At 45.5% G+C, this 20,167-nt stretch overlaps 1 protein-coding gene and 1 long non-coding RNA gene across 5 annotated transcripts in view; one reads left to right on the forward strand and one right to left on the reverse strand.

Moving 5' to 3' along the window:
- The first annotated feature begins 13,421 nt into the window (after nucleotides 1-13,421).
- The window catches only part of ZBTB7A (zinc finger and BTB domain containing 7A), a 29,763-nt gene continuing 23,017 nt past the window's right edge, over nucleotides 13,422-20,167 (forward strand). The window contains exon 1 of one of the 3 annotated variants that reach the window (XM_051971937.1): nucleotides 13,422-13,518. The gene's annotated coding sequence lies outside the window, so the exon portion shown is untranslated. Of the gene's footprint in view, nucleotides 13,519-13,763; nucleotides 14,110-15,444; nucleotides 15,557-20,167 lie in introns of those variants that run through there. The other 2 variants (XM_051971935.1, XM_051971936.1) reach the window with 2 other exon arrangements.
- Nucleotides 14,361-17,393, reverse strand: LOC127544952 (uncharacterized). Of its 2 annotated transcripts, none has more exons than XR_007949566.1 (2): nucleotides 15,979-17,393; nucleotides 14,361-14,458 (listed from the first exon to the last, which is right to left on the reverse strand). It is a non-coding gene; the product is annotated as an uncharacterized LOC127544952 (long non-coding RNA). The 2 variants fall into 2 exon arrangements; XR_007949565.1 differs by lacking the exon at nucleotides 15,979-17,393 and adding an exon at nucleotides 15,039-15,222.

A 20,167-nucleotide genomic window follows, 5' to 3' on the forward strand; every position in this document is an offset into this window, starting at 1 on the left:
ATGTAAATCATTAGGTTTGACCTAAAGAGGATTGAAGGGTCTAATGTCCTTTCCAGTTCTGACCTTCAAAGATGCTTCTTCCTCCCCTCCCACCGTAACCACCCCCATTTGCAATCAGCATTAAGGCAAGTCACTGGACAGTTCCATTCCGTGGAATGATTGACAGTGAGGGTTAAAATGTTCTTAACAGAATTTTCACAGCTCCTTGGAAGGCAACCTCATGAAAATGGCAACTCACATTTCCGTATGACTTCAGAGGCCTTTCCTCATGGCCACATAGGGTGAGCTGTGCACCTACTGCCTCCACCCCTGTTTTGCAGCATCTCAATCAGTTTCTGAGAGGCGAAGTGTTCATCCATGATCACACAAGAAGTGAGCTGGATTCAAACCCAGGCCTTTTAACTGCAAGTCTGGAGCTCTCTCCATTATATCCTGAGTCCAGTTCTAAAATTATGAAAAACCTTCTTCCAAGACTATTCCATATATTTATTGAATTGAACTGAAAATATTTCCAAGTTATGAGATGTCATTCTCTCACTCATGTATAACCATGCAGCCTAGAACATAGAGCACAGAATATTAGAACTAGAGAGAACCTTGTAATGCAGAATCCTGTGTGACAGAGCTGGATGAGGCCCTTAGAACCCAGGAGGTCGGAGCTGGGAGGGCCCTTAGAACACAGGAGGTCAGAGCTTGGAGGGGCTTAGAACTCAGGAGGTCAGAGCTGGATGAGGCCCTTAGAACCCAGGAGGTTGGAGCTGGGAGGGCCCTTAGAACCCAGGAGGTCGGAGCTGGATGAGGCCCTTAGAACCCAGGAGGTCAGAGCTGGGAGGGCCCTTAGAACCCAGGATGTCAGAGCTGGGAGGGCCTTAGAACCTAGGATGTCAGAACTGGGAGAACCCTTAGAACCCAGGATGTCAGAGCTGGGAGGGCCTTAGAACCAGGATGTCAGAGCTGGGAGGGCCTTAGAACCAGGGTGTAAGAGCTGGGAGGGCCTTTAGTATATAGAATGTCAGAGCTGGGAGAGACTTTAGAATTAGAATATCAGTGCTAGAAAGTACCTAGAATATAAAATATTAGAGCTAGAAGAGCCCTTAAAACTTCATTTTGTCACTCATTCTCAGGAAAATTGAAGTTGAGAGACATTTTTTTTTTTTTGGGACAAAGATGGGTTTAGTATTGGGGTTTTTTGGTGACCAAAGCAGCTGATATCTTGTTTGGTTCATAGATGAAAGATGACGAGATTGGGGAAGGACAGGGAGAGCAGAGGAAGATGAACAGTGGTTGGGGAGATGAGGAAGGAAAAAGGAAGAAGATATTAGGAGGAGGATGGAGCTTTTCTTAGGGAAGGCATTATGGATTAAGCTGTTGCTGCTGCTGTCCCGACAGAGACAGATGCACAGACACACACACACACACACACTCCTTCCTTCCTGAAAGCGAAACTAGCATGATACCAAAATGAAACTAAAGCCGAGGATGGCCTCCTGGCCAAGCCCAGGCTGAATACGACCGGCCCACGTGGCGCTGGCTGCTGGAAGCAGGCAAGAAGGAAGGAAGACAGAAGTTGCCTTTTTTTTCATGGCCATTTATACTGATGATACATGCTATATAACTGGCTCAGTCTGAATCCTGACACACGAATTTTCCTTCTGGACCCCAGGTCTTTCCTCCCCCAGAATTCTCCTTGAAACTGAGTCTTGATTCTGGGATAGTTCCAAGAGAAATTGGGACATGTGCTCACAGAGAACTATTTTGAAGGTTCCGCCCCTAACTTTCGGAAGGGGTGTGGGTCATGGACTGAGCTAGTAGGCATGAAGTCAGGAGATCTGAATTCAAGTCTCAAGCCTTTTGATCCACTCTGCAATCAGCCTCCACAAAAAAAAAAAAAAAAAAAAAAAAAGTCTCCAGCCTGACACATAAGCTATTGAACTGGGAGGGAGCAAGCCATTTAATCTCTCTGACCCTCAGTCTCTTCATCTGTAAAATGGAGATAAGAATATCCATATCACCTATGTCTAAGGGCTGTGGTGGTGCTGGTGCTGCGCCAATGAAAAGATGTATTTATAAGATAAATAAGATTTATAGGAGAAGAGAAGAGAAGATGTTTTGCAAACCTTGAAGTATTAGGTAAATACCAGCTGTTATTTTTATCTTCTTTATTATTCTCAGTCTCATCTTATATTCAATGGAGTTCAGATAGGAATGTTCCAGGGACAGGTCACTAGCCTACTATTGTTCTTTTATATCCAAGGTTCAGTGGCCTGTGTGGCAGGGGGATGAAATGATAGCTCTTTGTAGCTGAATAAGAGCACTGGGATTGGAGCTTGTGCAGGCTTACTTAAAGCATCTTTGGGATAATTTACTAACGACAGAAAGAACAACACAAATGTTCTGTGTTCTAGGCATTTCATTCTGGTCCCATGTGATTTTGATTTCTTCTGCTGAGTTTCTATGTTATGGGGAGTTTTTCATTTCAAATGATTTGAAGGTTATGAATATTCGTATGACACCATCTTATGGAAGAAGACTGTAAGATCTAGAAAAGCTGATAATTTTGCCTCCCACATGAATTCTCACTTGATTTCCCTCTATTATCAATAAATCAGACCTCACATAACACTTTGTTTTACTCTTCTCTTATACATTTAACTATAATAGAGGCAAATTATAGGCAGCCTAGAATAGTGAATGGGGAGCTGGGCTTGGGTCACGAAGATCTGTGGACTCTTCCCTACCTTGGCTCTGTGGCCTCTTACTGATCCAAAGCAAATTTCTAAAAATTGGAAAGTTCAGATATTTATTGGGAGAGTAACTTCCCTGCCCAGAGCTCCCTGCACTGATAGACTCGTGGGTCTGGTAAAATAAAACAAAACAAGATAAAACAAAATAACAATAAAATTACATGATATTGACCTTTATATCTTTCTCCTACTAAATTTTATGAGAAAAGATACTGTACCTAATTCACAGAATCTAAGAGTTAGAAGAAATCTCAGTCGTCGTGTTATCCTATCCATTAATGAAGGAATTCCCTTGATAATATTCTGGAACGTGGTCATCCAGATCCCATTTGAAGATTTTCAAGGGGGAAAACTGTAGTCTTTCCAGGCAAGCCATCCTACTTTTGGACAGCTCCCATCCTTACAAAGGTTTTCCTAATTCCAAGCCTAAATTGGCTTTTTGTTCCTGGTTTTGCCTTTTGGGCAGGACAGAACAAGTGAATCCCCACTCCTTATGATGAGTAGAATGTAGGCTCCTTGAGGAAGAGATTATTTTATTTTTCTCTTTTATCCCATGTGCCTGGTATAGTGGCCGCTTTGTACATAGTAGGTGCTTGATTTGACTGTAAACTTTGCATATTTAGTACCCAACAATGGATTATAACAAAGATTTGTCAAATTTAATTGGAAAGTAGCTGAGGAGATGGATGGGTCAGGGTCACCTAAGGAAGTGAGAAGCTTTAAAGGATGTAAGAATGTGGTGTGGTATCAGTATTCTGATCCTTTCCCTCTTCCCTTTCCATTGAGGACAAAAGAAGAGGAGATTCAATAATAGTGATAATAATTTGTGGATAACTAGTTTCTATGTAGAACCTTTAGGTTTATGAAGTTGTTTCATTTGATCCTCACATCTAACCTGTGAGGTATTATCTCCATTTTACAGATGAAGAAACTAAGTGTGAATGCATTCATGAGCTAGGGCCATCCAAAGTCATGCTAAAGTCCGGGAAGTAAGTGGACACTGAGACATAGTTCATCAGTGGGAAGTCTTTTACACTGTTCCTGTTAAGTTTTGGTAATTTGCAGGGAAAGATTAACAAAGGGAATAGAAAGGACCTATTCCCTTTACAAGAAACATGAAGTTAATAACCATGTTATAATAACCGTGTAGTCCTTCCTACACGGGGGAGGCGAGGCTTGATGTTCCTTCTAAACTTACAACAGAACAGAGAAGATAGAAGTTTAGAACTGGGAGAGAACTTTGAGATCATCAGATCATAAATTTAGAGCTGGGAGGGACCTTAGAGGTGATTAAATCCAACCTTTCATTTTATAGATGAAGAAACTGAGGTTGGGAAAGAGAAAGGGATTTGCTCAAGCTCTCACAGTGAGTCAGTGGGAGAGGCAAGTCTCAGTAGTCTACCTCCTGGACCAGGGCTTCCTTCATGACACGAATTAAATCAGGAGGGAAGCAAACTTTGTGATATAATATGATTTTGTGGTCCCCTGATTTTAAGGGGGCTTCTGTTCTAACAATAAGCCAGTAAATCCTAATTCTTCTGGTTTTGAAGTCTGCCTCAGGGACTTCCTACACTCCCAGTCTAAGAATAACCCTCTGTCTGATTCTGAATAGACCATTCCTCAATTCATTGCTGACTGATAATCTTGTTAAGGATAATCAAGTTTTGGAGACCACTCCTCAATTCATTGCTGATTGATGATCTGGTCAGTGATAAACAAGTTCTGGAGACCATACCTCTGGGCCATATCAATGTCAATGTCAATGATACAAAGCTGGATAAAGGGGTCTCCTCTTTTTTAGGACTTTGCTAATTTCTTTTAGAACTTAGGCTGCTTATAATGGTGTTACAATTACAATAAAACTTTTCCCCTTGACTTAGAATGGGTTCAAGCCTGCAAATTCTTTTGAGACACCTTGTGATACCTGTCTATGACCCCAAACTTTTGGGGTCCCCTTTCCCAACCTCCACATTTGCACATTCTCAAGTACAACTCATTGTCTTGAGATTTGAGGATCATGATTCTCCTTCTTTCTTTCCTCTCCAACCCCAGAAAGAAAGATAGAGGGAAGAAATAAAAAAAGAGAAAGACAGGAGGAAGGAAGAAAGAAGAAAAGAAGGAAAGAAGGAAGGAGGGAAGAGAAAGTGAGAGAGAAAAGGAAGGAAGAAAGAAAAGAAGAAAAGAAAGAAGGGAGGGAAGAAAATGAAGGAGACAAGGGGGAGGAAGGAAAGGAGGAAAAAAAGAGATGAGAACTGTAAATAAAAACTGAGACAATGTTCTTCATTCGAAAACTTTTTATACTGTTTCTATCAGGCTTTGGTAACTTGACACACTAGACAGATTCTGACATCTTGAGATATGGGAGGAGGAAGGAAATAAAGTAAAGGGCATACATTAAGTGCTTACAATGTGTGGGACATGGTTTTAAACACTGTTTATACAAACATTAAGCAAAACAAAACAAAATAAAAATTAAAAAAATAAAACATCCCTGACTCCAAGGAGCTTACATTCTAATCAGGGAAAGCAATACACAGAGTGGAGTGGTGACCTAAGAGTAGTGTTTTGGACTGGGAAGTCAGAGGCCATAGTGATTGGAGTCATAGGGCAATGAATTCTCCTGTCCTCATAGTTTCTTTTCCCCTTTGGAGCTGACTTTAGGCAAAAATATGAATTAGGTGATACTATAAAATTCCACTGTAATTTAGAATTAAACCTTATAAAGTACTTTCCTAACTATTCCTCAGGACAAGGGCTAGGGGACCTTCAGAAAAACTCAGGGAGGAAAGTCAAAAAACCTGAAAAAATTAGCTTTGGCCCTCTCACTTACTAATTGCATGACTTGAGAAAGTTGTTCAGTCTCCGTAGGTCGATTGTAATCCAGGACTGGTAATATTTGTATTGCAGGCTTTCTCCTCTAAGGACAGAGCTAGAGGAAGTGGAGGGGGCTTGCACAGGATAAGATGATAATATATTTAAGAAGCTTTGTAACCATACTTCTCCAAGGCGACTGCAGTCTCATTAGTGGAGGTGCAGATGTCAACCCTTCTCCATCTTTTGATAGATGGTCTTCAGGATTCAGCCACCAGTGGCCAACTTGTGGAATGACCTGGTGATGAGCTTTCTTACCACTATATGACCATTATTTTCCTCAACTTTGTTTGGTTCTCACAATAACTCTGGGGAGTGCTTAGTATGAAGAATGCTTTGTAAATCTTCCAAAGCTGCCAAACCATTGATTGGGGGAAATGACTGAATGAACCATGGCAATTTAATGGAGCACTATCATATTAATCTAAGTGTTGAGGGATAAAGCAGCCCAACAATGTTTGGGGATCCCCAGGGCGGTATCACAGGTATAGTGAAAGAATTCACAGACCCAGTCTCCAAGTTAGGTGGGAAAGGGTTTATTAATTAACATTGAGCTAGGTTCCAGAAGGGAGTAGCAGAATGCTAAGGGGGAGAGGACAACTTTATCCAGCTTTTTTTTTTTTTTTTTTTTTTGCTGAGGCAATTGGGGTTAAGTGACTTGCCCACACAGTTAAGAAGTATTAAGAGTCTGAGGTCAGATTTGAATTCAGATCCTCCTGACTTCAAGGCTGGTGCTCTATCCACTGCTCCACTTAGCTGCCCCTTTATCCAGCTTTTTATCATTGGCATGTTAATTCTATGGCCAAAAGATAGAATGGAGGAGTGGTCTTCGGAATTTGTTTCTCACTGACCAGATTATGAGTCAGCAATGAACTGAGGGGTGGTCTCTAGAATTTGATTATCACTGAACAGATTGAATTAAGGGGTGGTCTCCTGATTTTATTATCACTGAACTGAAGGGTGGTCTATTCAGAACTAGATTGTTGTTTTTAGATTGGGAGTTGTGGGAAGTCCCTGAGGCAGACTCCAAAATCAGAAGATGTAGGCTTTACTGACTTATTGTTAGAACAGAAGTCCCCCTAAAATCAGGAGACCACAAAATCATATTACCCCATAACATAATGAACCCTATAAATGACTTTGTAAAATGGACCATGTAATGACTATAAACAAGTTTATAGTCATCAAATATGATTACTATAAAAATTTTTGAACAAATATGGAGAACATCTGTATAGGATTATAGATATTGAAGTGGAAGAGACTTTAGTGCTTATCTGGTTCACCAACCTCTTCTCCCAGACAAGTAAGACAAGACTTGGAAAGGTCAAACGTCACATAGGTAAGTGGCAGAGATGGGATTTCAACCAAGTTTAGCATTCTTTCCACTAGACCATAGTCCAAAGATGTCTCCAGTGAATAGGCCATTACTCTGCCCTTGCTTTTCCCCACTGTCTCCTTCTCTTCTCTTTCTCCTCTTGAATATCTGTCAGTTCGTCCTCTGATCAAAAAGCATTGGTGGCTCCCCACTGCCCTTGGGATACACTACAAACTCCTTAACCTGGAATTTGCCTCCCACCAGGATCTGGTTCCAACCTACTTTCCCAACCTTATTTCGTATCATTTTCTTTCATGCATTCTACATTCCAGATACACTAACTAGACTACTAGCTGTTCTCCATCTCCTTCCTGCCTCTGTGCTTTCAGACAAGCCCTCCCCCATGCCTGGAATGCAATGACGAACAAAGCAGAGCTAAGAGAACAATATGCACAATTACTACAACTATGTACATGAAGACAACTTTAAAGGGCAACAAAACTCAGGCTGAAAATATCAGACAATGTTGGTGCAAAGTTAAATAGCATGGATTTGTCATTGCTTTTTAGCAAAGGGATAACTACTGGAGTATAATTTGCCTGTGTTATTGGCCCTAGACTCAATTTCAAGATGTTTCATTTAACAATTTTGAAAGATTGCACATTTTGGGATTTCAATTTGAAGTACTGAGGGCAAGTGGGGGGGGCAGGGATTCAAAATTGATCATAACAAAAATAATTTAAAATTCTATGAGCATTTAAAATATTATTATCTCTGTTCCACAGAGGGGGTTAAATGACTTACCCATGTGTCATATAGGCAGGCAAAGGAAGGATTTGATTCTCACTTTAACCACTGTCCCACATCATTTCAGATCCCACTTCCTCCCTGCAAACTTCTTTGGTTCATTGTAAGAGTGGGTGGGAATTCCCAATGCTTATCACACAACTCTGAATTTACTTTGCACTCATTGTAAACACTGCCCTTATTAGGCAGCAAACAGCTGGTGCTCTTAAACAAGACTAACCGAATGTTAGCTCCTTGAGGGCAGGAATAGTTTTTCATAATTTTTTTTTCTTTCCTGGGTACCCAGTACACTGTCATGAGCAGAAGATGCTTGAGATATGTTTACTGAATTGAATTGAATGGAGATGGTTCATGCTGAAGAAACAATTCATAACCTTCATCTTAGATGGGGAGAAGTGGTCATCATATTCTTTATACTTAAGGAAAAACCTACGGTCGTGTTATTTAATTAATAATGAAATATTGTCTGTCTTAGCTTGGAAATCTTTTGAGCAGGGATTCTTAACTTTTTTATGCCTTGGGGCCTTTAGGTCTAGTTGATGAAGGCCATGGACCTAAAGAATATTTTTTAAATATTCAAACGAGATGGGATTTAAATAAATTTAAATAAAATAAGATTTTAAAAAGAAACCAATTATATTGAAATGTACTTATCCTGATATTAAAAAAAAAAAAGTTTGTGGACACCAAGAATCCTTGTCCTATAAGATAGGTCCCATGGTCTGTTCTCTTCATTCGTTGTCACTTAGCTTATCCAGACTTGTTTTCTTAATGTGACCTTTCTTTAGGTATCTTCTTATCTCTTCAACTAGACTGTGAGACCTTTAGGACAAGGTCTCACTTGTCTTAGACACAGAATCAAATATTCTTGGGGATAGTAACTTAGACATCCTCTAATCCCTTTCTCCCATCCCCAGTATATTTCTGAAGGGTGACAGTCATCACAACTTTAACTTGACCATTTCTGATAATAGGGAACTCAAAGCAGCCCATCTCCTTGTTGGACAACTAGAAGGTCTTGGCCCTTCTCATCTTCTGAAGGGACAAGTTTCATCCCTTTTCTGGGTAATAAACCTTTAAACCTATTTGAAGACAAGAATCTTTTCCTTTTCTTCTCCAAGCTCAACATCTCTAGATTCTTCTACAATATGGTTTCCCATCCAATCAGTCTTGCTCACCCTCCTCTGAATATGCTTTAGAGGGTCAATTCCTTCCATGATTGACCCAAAAGTGGACAAGAGGTCTTTTTTGGTTGCCCCAGCATATCAAAGGTTCAGTCCTATTAAAACCTTCAGGTATTCTTCACAGGAACCTACAATCAAGTCAGATTGAATCCATCATTTACTTGTGTAATTGATTTTTTGTAAGCGAAAAAGAAATCTTTACACTGATCTTTGTTAAATTTCAGTGCATTTGGTGTCAGTCTCTTGTCTTAGTCTGCTTGTATCTGAACTCCCTTACCCAACACATTTAGAGATCCCTCCTATTTCTTGCTATCTGATAATTGGATAAGCATATCATTTATGTCTTGCATCAGAATTTTTGAAGGATCTGTGTTTTCTTATGTGTATGTGGGGTGGGGGTGGGGAAAACATAAAGCTTTTCCTCTACTGACACAGTTCTCAACCTTTGCAGATAGTTTTTGAGATTCACTGTGGCTGACTTGGCGATTCATCTGCTGGTGATGGGCTGACTGCATTTGGCTGGGCTGGCCCCCAGCCTGCAATCACAGATCATCACTGGGCCCACACTTGAAGTCTTTCTGGCTTGGTGGAACCTGCCAGAGCTTTGTGCTTCATTAGCACAGTCTCTGAAAATTCAAGGTCATATCCATGATTTGATGGAGGATTGCAAAAAGAGCTTTAATGGAAGTTTTCATTCCTTATAAAAATATTAAATACAGCAGGGTCAAAAACAGATTTCCCTTCAGATTGATACCGATTTGTTCATTAACCAATACCTTTGAGGTATACTTATTCACCACCTAGACATCCATCTACACTTAAAGATAGCAGAGTGCCACAATGGATAGACTGCTAGGGCAGGAGTCAAGAAGACCTAAATTCAAATCCAATATCAGATACTTGCTAACAGGTCAAATTTCTTAATCTAATCCTCAGTTTCCTTAACTGTAAAATAGGGCTAATAATAGCACCTCTCCCCCAGGGTTGCTATGAGGAACAAATGTTTAGAGAATCACTGTATTTAGCACAGTGCCTGACACATAGTAGGGATTGTGTACATGTTATTGTTATTCTTCTTCTTAATGAACCCATGTTAGTTCCTAGTGATCCTTCAATGATCACCAATCATCTAGTGACTAACATATTGTGGAATTTGGCAGGTAACAACATTTAGTCTGCCAGTCTGTTGTTTCCTGAATCCACCTTTTTCTTCTGAGAATTATGAAGGGTTGGAAAATGTGTCTGTCCACAGTTTTTTTGGCACATCTAAAATAAAGTTGGTTGACACACAGGTTAACAAGATCAACATTAGCCAATTTCATTATAATCTTTTGCTGACATGGAAATTTCCTGGTCATATGATAGATATATAGAGGATTCGCCATGGCTTAAGAAAGGCTTCATTATGACAATTTACTTTCAGTCCATTAGCTCCCTTGTACTAGAGTATGTTATAGATGTACCTGCTTTCACGTTAGTAGAAAAGAAGGCAGGGCATGATGTATTCCAAAATATTAGATGATCAAAAATTCCATTATAATGTAGTTTTTGAAAGCAATTAATGATTATTTTGCTTGGACATAGATTGAACTTCCTAATTGTATTTGTCTGTTTCCTATTCAAAATGAGTTTACATTCCCTGAGCTGGAAAGAAATATGGAAAGAGGAGGGGTAATTGCTTACAAGGGCAGGGTCAAGTTCTTCAAATTCATTATTTTGCCCAAAGACAATGGTTATCTGGCTGTTTAAAAATTCCTCATTCCCCCATGGTGATGCTGATATTAATACTTTTATCTTTCTCCTGTCTTAAAAAATTATTTCCTTCCTATCTCCATCCTCTCATAGTTTTTTTTGGCCCATCCTTTCCCTTACACCTTGAAGCTAAGTGAGAGTATTACAGAAGGATAAATTGAGGAACTAGAGAGTGCTTGCCTATAAGTGACAGCCAAAACTGGCACTTCCTGGGGTAGAAATATAGACCATCTGCCAATGATAGTTTTGGTTATTGTTTGAATAAGGGCATTGTAAACTCTTGATTAGATTATCAACTCCTTGAAGGCAAGAAAAATGTTTGCTTTTTTCCTATCCCCAACACTTAGAACAGTATATAGCACTAGGTGCTTAATGTTGATTGACTGGAGGAACAATTCACCTAAGCTTCTCTTTAGCCTATTTCTGAGGCTGATTAAAAAAAAAAAAAAAATTAGACCTTCTGTCCTGATCAGCACAGTTCCTAGAGGAAAATGTTTTCATTTCCACAAAATTTGGGTATTCACAGCAGAGCGTTGAGTTTAGTCAATACTTTGGAGTGGCTCCTCACAGCAGATGTGGGGCTGGACAAGTTTGGAATAAACTCTTGTCTTGTAGAAGGCAAGAAAGCCTGAAATGGTAGTGGCCCCTGGGGGTGCCACCTGGCACAGTGGAGAGAGTCTTTGCTGGACTCTGCTCTTCAGCTTTCTAAGTATAGCTCAGAATAAGAGCCTGAGCCTAGAGATTATAGCTTCAGGGATGCTGATTTCTCTTCCCCCTCCCTTCCTCCTCCCCCTCCCCCCCAGGCCATCTCAGGGGGTATCACTTAGGAGCGAGTTACCTTCTTCTCTGGATCTGGTTTTTTTCCCATCCAATAAAAGGAGATAATGGTTTCTTTTCCCTCCCAGATTGTTGGGATAAATAAGTCAGTCAAGAGACCACAGCACTTTGTTTAGCTGGAAAGATGCATCAAATATTTAATATGTGACTGGACATGATTGGTCCACCACTCTCAGCCTCAGTTTCTTGAGGATAATAACACTTTCTTTCAGGATTGTTACAAGGATTAAGCGCGATGTTATAGGAAAGATCTTTTAAGGACCTTAAATATCTCTATAAATGCTAGCTATTGTTCCATTCGCCCGAGTCCAGAGATCCAGGTTCAAGCCCATTTATTAGTTGTTGTACTTATTTGTGCAGCCTATATCACAGAGGAAAGAATTTCGTAAACTTTAAAGTGCTATACAAGTGTATTATTATTATTCTTATTATAGACAGAGTTAGGGACTGGACTTGTGCATTTTCCTATAGGAACTCCTGCTCAAAAGTACTCTCACTCCCAAAGAAACCTTGCAACTTCTCTGTCTACTGTAGAAGAAACAATAGGTTATATAGATCCCTAAGAACTGAGATGTCCAGAATCACTCAGCAATCCTGTGTCAGAGTTGATCCAAGTCTTTCTGGCATCAAGGATAGCTGCCTTTTTGCCACTTCATGTTGCTCTTCTATTAGACTCAAATTGAAGGTTGGTGGTGCTTTCCACTTCATTTTACATATTAGGAAACTGAGGAACTTCGAGGAGAAGGGGCTTGGTATTATTAACAAAGGTTCTCCCAGTTCTGAGCTTCTCATTCTCACCCTATTACCTTCCGTCTTCTTCCAGGGCGCTCATTCCTCAAACCCCTATTTCTAAGAATCTTAAAATACCTATTGCTTTTCCTAAGGTCTTTCACACCTGAGAAATTCTATAATCCTAAGGTTCTCTGTGTTTTCCGGCAGAAGGCATTGTAGGGTGAGGCTTTTTTAAAAGACGAGGATAACCGAGGGGAAAGAAAAGCTCAACCGGGAGGTGAGTGCCTCTACTTCAGCCTCCCTGATCACTTGAAAGAAGCCGGTGAAATCACCTGTAATAAAGGTACTAGATGACTCCGGCAGTCTGGGTCATAGCACTTGGAGCCGGAGTTCGCCTGAAAGATTCGCCCCTCCAGCCTCTTCCTTTCACATTTAATGAAATTTGGGACCCCAGCGAGCAAATGACCTGTCCAAGGTCATACAGGTAGCGGGCAGCAAAGCTGGAATTCAGTTGTTAAGATCTTTAAGAAAGTTTGCAGATCATCTTTCTATTCTAGGGATTTCTTCCTACAAATCCAGTACCTTTCCACCACATCACATATGAAGTCGGGCTCGAGTCCTGGCTCTGCCACTGACTCACTGTGACCTTCAATAAGTTAACGTCCTCCCCTTGGCCCTCAGTTTCCCTATCTGTAAAATTAGTGGTTGAATAGGATAGTCAGTCCCTAACGAAGGGCTCTTCCAGTGCTGACATATTGTGGAGTCGATAAACTGCTGAGTCTTTGGGTGAGCAGAAACATTGAGGTTCTTGGTTTCTGTCCCAGGGCACCAGGGGCCTCGAAAGGCCCTCCCCTTCTCCCCCACCCCACCCACCAGTGGTTCAGTTGGGTGGGGGAAACTTTTAAAAGAGAAAGCCACGAGGCCCGCCCGCCGCATCCCCCTCCCCTGTCCTCCCCATTCCAGTCCAAGAAAAGGTGGGAAATTTTTTATATAATCGCTGGAGACCAGTTTGGGGCTGGGTGGGGGGATGGTAAAAGTCCTTGCCTGCACCCCCCCCCCCTCCGTAGATGTCAAGGTTGAGATGGGGGTGGAAGGGGCCCCGAGCCGAGACGCGCTAACTTCGTGTCTTTTCTGCACAGCCTGTTTATCGGCAGGCCCCGGAGCGCCCCCCCCCTCCCCTCCCCTGAAGCCAGATCTGCCCCCCCTCCCCCCCGCGCGCTCAGGGGGCAGATAAGATGGCAACATGGAACGGAGCCATGGAGGGAAGCCGGAGGTCAGGGAGGAGGAGGCGGCAAGGGAGGGGAGGAGGAGGGGTGCAAGAGGGAGTGGGGAGGGGGTAGAGCCCAGACTCCCCACCACCCCGGCTTTTTCCCCCCTTCCCTTCCCGGCTCTCGCTGCACCAGGAGCCCCACCGGGCGCCAAGCGGGAGGGCTAAGACGTGGCAGGAGGGGGGTGTCCTGCCCTTGGCGAGGGACCTGCAGAGCCAGTTCCAGCCTCCCCGCCGGGGGGGGGGGGCATAGAAAGGGGGGGGAGGCGCGGGGGCCGGGAGCGGAGCTGCGGCACCTTTAAGAGAAGGGAGGACCCCTCTGCCCTCGGAGAAACCAGGAAGGGAGCGGAGAGCATCATACGGGGCTCCGCACACCCCGTACAGTTACAGTAGGGGCCGCGGCGCCGCCGGAGCGCGAGAGGGAGAGCGGGAGGGCGCGGGCGCAGTGAGGGACGGCACGGCCCGGCCCGGCATCCACTGACCGGGGGAGGCAGCCAGGGCCGCCCCCTCCCCTTCTCCGGCCCCCTCCCCCGCCGGACCCCCGCTCTCCTCCTGCTTCTCCTGTCCTCCTGTCTTCCTCTTCCCGGGACCGGCGAGGTAAGAGCGGGGGGCGCGCGGCGGCCGGGGAGGGGGGGTGCATCGCCCCCCCTTCTCCATGCCCTCGCTCTTCCCCCTCCCTCCGTGCCCTGGGGGTAGGGGAACAGCAAAGTCTTTGCCCGGAGATGGGGGGTTACCCGTAAGTTTGATCCCAAGGTTTTATTGGAGGGAAGGAAGAGGGGGGGAAGATAAGCAGCTGCGCGGCTGGAGGGGGGGGGGGGTTCTGCTCAAAAGTCTAGGCGCAAGGAGAGTTGAAGGCTTGAGGGGGAGGGGTGTCGCTAAGACCCCGGCTCCTTCCTCTGCCCCGTCTTCGGAAGAGGGGCGCTCGCTGCATTTCGGAGGCTGCTGCCTGCGAAGGAAAGGAGTGTTTGCATCGAGGTGGTAGTGTTAGTAGGGGGCTCGGGTTAAGTTTGCAACTGGTATTTTTTTTAGGGGGAAGTGGAGGTGGCCTGCGGGAGCCCCTCAAATGCTTATTCTGTGCTGCGTGCATACGTTGTAGTTGGCTGGACTGAAGCTTCATGGGGGCCGAAGGGGGAAGGGGGGCAGAAAAACAGGGAGGGGGGCTTTGCAAAGAAGGGAGGAGGAGGTGGAGTGTTGGGGGTGGGTGATTGGAGTCGGGGGGGTCTCTGGGTGTTGTAGTTCTTCCGCCGCCTCCCGCCAGCAGGTGGAAGGGGTTGTTCAGACTACCAGTCCCAGGGTACCCCGCAGGGGCGGCCGAAGCCCAGGCCAACCGAGGCTCGGGGGAAGGGGCGGTGCGGAGGAGGGGCGGTGAGCGGCGGACGAGTGGTCCAATTGGCGTAGAGGGCCGGGCTCGCCGGCCGACCAATGACAAGCTGAAGGGGGCGGGGAAAGCGACGGGTCACAAGTCCCAGGGAGAGAGGAAGGAGGGGAAGGGGAAGGGGAAGGGAAAGGGAGGGGGCGGAGCTCACAGGCCGAGTTCCTCTCGCCAGAGGCCGGTGGCGGTCCCTGACTTCCGGCTGTGCGGCCGCGGGCCGGCCCCCTCCCCTTTGCCCCCTCCCCCGGGGCCCCTCCCAACCCCCCCTCCTGCCTGGTTGTGTAACCGTCCTCAGCCGCCCCCCCCCGCTCCTCCTCAGCCCCGGGGGGAGGGGGCTAGTCCCCCGGCGCTCCCCGGGGAGAGCCTCGGGCCCCCCGGGTCACGCCTCTCACGCGAGGCCGGGGCTTCGCGGCCTGGCGCGGGGCGCGGGGCGCGGGGCGCGGGGCGGGGGGGGGGGGCGGACCCAGATCCGGGCTCATTTGCATCGCCCTCCCCTCAGCTTGGGCGGGGATTGGCCGCCGGCGGCGGCGGCAGCGGGGGGCGGGGGGTCGGGGCCAGCCCCAGCCCGGCCCCGGCCCCGGCCCCGGCCCCGTCCTCAGCCGCTGCCTCCCCGAGCGGGCCCGAGCAGAGCTGCTGCCGCCGCCACCGCCATCACCACCGCCAGGGAAGGAGGTAGGAGCCCCCCGCGCCTCCCCTCCTCGGGCGCCCCCCCTCTGCGGGGAAGGGGCGGGAGGGGACGCTAGGGGTGGGGTCCCCAGGGCGGAGGCCCCGGCCTCCCTGGCCGACGGACGGCAAGGCCACTCCCTGCCAGGCAGCCCCTGGGCCCGGGCACCCTTTGGAAGGGGGACCATCGGCGCAGCCCCGGAGGCTTGGGCCCAGGCCTGCTGCGTGGGGGTGGGGCCGGGGCAGGGGCCGGGGCCTGGGGCCAGACTGCTCTCCGCCGGGATGCCCCGGCCTTGCCCCCGCCTTGTCGGGGCACGTAGGCCCCACTGGGATCGCCAGGCTCCGGCTTGCGGGCGGCTCACTTAACCTTCACCTCCACGGCCACCTCAACTGGACCTCAGTTTCCCCCCTTCTCCCCACTCCCGTCATACAAGGGGCTTGGATTAGGTGAACTCCAAGGTCTCTTCCAGCTCCGGCAGTCAGTGTTTATAGCTTGTTCTGTGTTCCGAGGCCCTCCTTGCTCCTGGCTTCGGTGTTCTGTGTTCTGTGGGTCCTCCTAGCTCTGACATCTGGCATTCTATACTCTGACCCTAGTGGAGGTACTTGCTGCCCCCAGGCTTCCTTTCTCTTTTCCTTTCCTGTCCCCCCTCCCCCAAGTCATTACGCCTTGGGGGCTAAAAGCCCCTCTGACTCCGGTGGGAGTGACCTCTTCCGTTTACATTCTTGACCTCTGAAGTTCCAGCCCTGGTGGGGGTACTCAGCCTCCCTAGTTTCTCTTAGCCTCCCAAGCTATGGCCCTGATTCTGCCCGGTTGGCTCTATGCTGACATTACAGTGTGAGAACCTTGAGCCCCAAGTGACTCAAGAGTGAGGGGGCTGGAGCCTGGCAGTTTTCCTCTCCCTCAGTCATAGGCAGCTCCTGCAGAACCCATTAGATGTTTTTGAAGGTTGTCAGACAGACCCTTGACTGAAGAGCCTTCTTCTCGTAGAGCCAGCATTCATTCCTCCTTCCCTCCCTTCGACCCAGTGCTAGCAGGATGATAAGTCAGGAGAGAAAGGACAGGAACAGTTCAGCTCCATTCCAGAGACTTGAGAATATCATGTTCCTGAGTCAAAGTGGGGTTGAGATACTCAGTTAAGAATTTTAGATCGATCTACTCTGCTTCATTAGTGCCCAAACATTGTATTCCCCCAACCAGGTTACTGGAATTCACCAGGTAGGCTGATGAAATGTGAATGTTGTGCTTTTTTCATGATCCATTCCATGAAGATCTAGGTAATAAGACTTGAAGTTGTAACGTTTTGGCTCCCCTGCCCCCCATTTTTCAGATGAAGAAACTGAGACCCAGAGAAGTGACATACTTGGTGTCAGTTACATAGATCGTAAGTGGCAGAACCCCTTAGAGCCACTCCTTCACATTCATTTCACTTCGCCACAATGTCTTTGTGGTTGTGAAATTTTGATATTAAACTGGAGGTTTGCAATCTCTTAGGCCTGAGCATGGAGCTGAGGCTCCATGAACTAAAGAGAGGAGTGGCAGGATCTAGATGACTGGGGAGTGGTAGAGAAGTTGCCCCTTGATGGTATCCATCATGGAGTTTGACCTCCCCCTTTACTAAACAGGGAGTTGTTTTGTTTATTTGCCTTTTTAAAAAACTGTTCCTCTGTTGGCAACTTCCAGGGTGCATGGTATCGACATAGCAGTAGAAAACAGGAAAGTCTTCAAGAGTATGTCAGGCCTCCTCTCTGTTCACTCTCCCCTCCCTGTGCCCCCTCCCTCCAGTAGCTCCTGGGTGGAGCCCACCTAAAGAACCGCACCCACTCCAGGGGGCCCTCCCTATGGGACCCATCCATTTACTTCCTCTTGGCAAGCAGGTTGATTGGAAAAGGTTGGCTTGGAACACCTTACCTCCAGATGCCACTCTGAGCCTAGACCAGGGCCTAAAGGGTAGGCCTATTCTCTGTTCTTGTCATTGTTAAGAATTCTTCAGAGGAGAGAGGCCTCAAGGGACCTCAATCCCTGGAGGAAATAATAGAATTTACCACCTATAAGGCCAGAATTGGAACCAATGGTTAGAAGTTTTGGAGAAGTAAATTTCACTTTGATATTGGGAAAGACTTCTTCCAAAGTTGTGAATTTTTGGAATGACATCATTAAAACTGGAGGGGACTAATATAAATGGTAATGAGTCCTTCATAACAGAAATCTTCAACATGGGGACTAGATCATTTCTTTGGGATATTGTCATTTTGGAGGTGTTTGGATTCCTATTCGGGGTTGTTATTGGACAGTGTAACCCCTGACAGTCCTTCTACCTTTGAAATTCTGTGATTCTGTGAGTATAGTGGAGTAGTTGAAAAGGAAGATCTGACTCTTCTGAAGCCAACTTGGGTATTGCTTAATTGGAAGTGGGGGCTTGGTTTTGTGTTTACTAAAAGCTATCTCTGTGGTGACAGGAGCCTAGGGGAAGAAATACCTGTGTATTAGATGATGGATAAATGAGGCCTGCAGCTCTGAATGCTTAATGAAAGGAAGAAGAGCCAACAGGGACAGTGGAAATTTAATTCGTGGGGTGTTTTGGGGGGTATTCATTATTCAGTTCTGATTGGCCAGCATGTTGGCGACCTAGCATCGAGTTAGACTGTTCTTTGCCTGTGCCTGAAGCATTGAGTTAAGGTTGGATAGAGTCCAATAGCTATGCTTCTGTGGAAGCAGAAAGATGCTGGTTGTTTGCAGCAAGCTTTTTTTGTGGCAGAACTTCAGATGAGGAAACTGAGACCTTGGGAAAAGTCATTGACTTCCCTTGGAGTATTAAGAAGTTGAATAATAAAAGCTCATATTTCTGTAATGTTTAATTGTTTCAAAATACTTTAGGTACTGTTTTTCTCTGTTAATCCTCAGGCTGGCCTATGAAGTAGTCAGGGCAGGGAAATTATTGTACCCATTTTTCAGATGAGGTAATGGAGGCTCCTAGTGATCTAGAGAATGGGAGTAACTTGCTCAAAGTCACAAAGCTAGTGAGACTTGAACCCAAGTCTCTTGTCCATTAACTTCAATAAGCATGTTAGTGCTTGTCTATTAAGTTCAGGTTGCTCTCTTTCTACTAGGAGTTGGCAGCCCCAAGAGTAGATCCTATGGGTAGGATCAGTACCTATCTCCCACTGGGCCTCCGGCCTTAGACAGAAAGTCTGTTGGTGGTAATAGTGCCATGTAGTTAGAGGGTGCTGCATGTGTTTCAAAGTGTTTTTACTCCATTCTCTTATCTAATCCTCACAATACTTCTGAGAAAGACAGAAGAAACTTTCCCCTCGTTTCTCAGCTGAGGAAACTGAGGCTTAGAGAGAGAAAGTCAAACAGCAAAAAAGAGCGAAGCCCATATAATGTTCTTTATCCCCTTTCAAGCTGCTTCCACCATGAGGATATTGATGGGAGTCTGGATGACCTAGCATTAACCCTTAGTTAAATCAGCTTGTTCCCCAATGAAAAACAAGAAAGGTGATTTTCTTGGCCCAGCATTTGTGCTAAAGATACCAAAGTCAAGCATGGTAGATGAAGTACAGATGATGGGACCTTTATGAATTTATCATAAAAGAAATTGCTTCTGTGTTTGATCTTCACAATTCTAGGAGTTTGGCAGCAAGGGAATTGCTGATCCCATCTTACGGATAAGGAAATAGAGCCTCACAAAGCTGGAATGATGACACTAGTGCTCTTTTCTACTAGGATTTTGTTTTTTTTTAATTAGAACTTCTGTGTTGCTTCCTCCCAGCCTTGCAAGTTGAACTAACAAGAAGGCTTTGATTGAGTTCAAGGCTCAACTATAGACAGGTTAAAATCGCCATTCTTACCTCCTGCCTTCCCTCACTCACTGCACTAGCACCATTGCCTTCCTTGGCTGTGTAGCCAGGTTGGTTCCAGGCGTGATCAAGGGTATTTTATTTGAGTGTCAGGTGCAGGTCACAGCCAGAGAGACAGGATGGCGAATTTAATAGTTAGAGAGCCTGAGCTGGTGTCTGATTTAATACTTCTCAAGCATGTGTTAAATAATAAACAGCACCAAAGGCCGAACATTCCCCAAACTCAAATATCACCAGTGGCAGTCTGCACCTTTCTGCCTTCTTGTCTCTCTTTTTGATTGGCTATTGTCACTCCCTTGACATCTCTGAGACAACAACCATATACCGGTTATGCTGGTTGTGTGTTGTCTTCTCCTTGTCCCCTGATAGTCTGTTTAATTCTCTAGCCTTACCATCTGAAGTCTCTGAAAAATACCAGTCAGTGAAGTCAGTCGTGTTTTTGCCAAGTGGGGTGGCTTGGTTGGGGCTTCATAGACAATAGTATGCAATTTAGAATGATAATGATCTGAACCCAGTGATGGGTCATACTTTTTAATCAGAGAATATACATGTCAGATACTTACAATGTAGAATATTAAAGTTAGGAGGAACCTGGAGACAGGATATTAGTGTACTCAGTGTAGAGAACTAGGATGGATCTTGGAGCTCATTTAGAAGTTATTGATGTCAACTAGTGATGATAAACTATCTCAGGTGCCCTTGTTTGGTACTTCAGGAATTACAAAGAAGTAGAATTGGACAGAACATTTATCTAATCCTTAC

The sequence above is a fragment of the Antechinus flavipes genome, chromosome 1 (genome assembly GCF_016432865.1).
Source record: "Antechinus flavipes isolate AdamAnt ecotype Samford, QLD, Australia chromosome 1, AdamAnt_v2, whole genome shotgun sequence".
Taxonomy (NCBI): domain Eukaryota; kingdom Metazoa; phylum Chordata; class Mammalia; order Dasyuromorphia; family Dasyuridae; genus Antechinus; species Antechinus flavipes.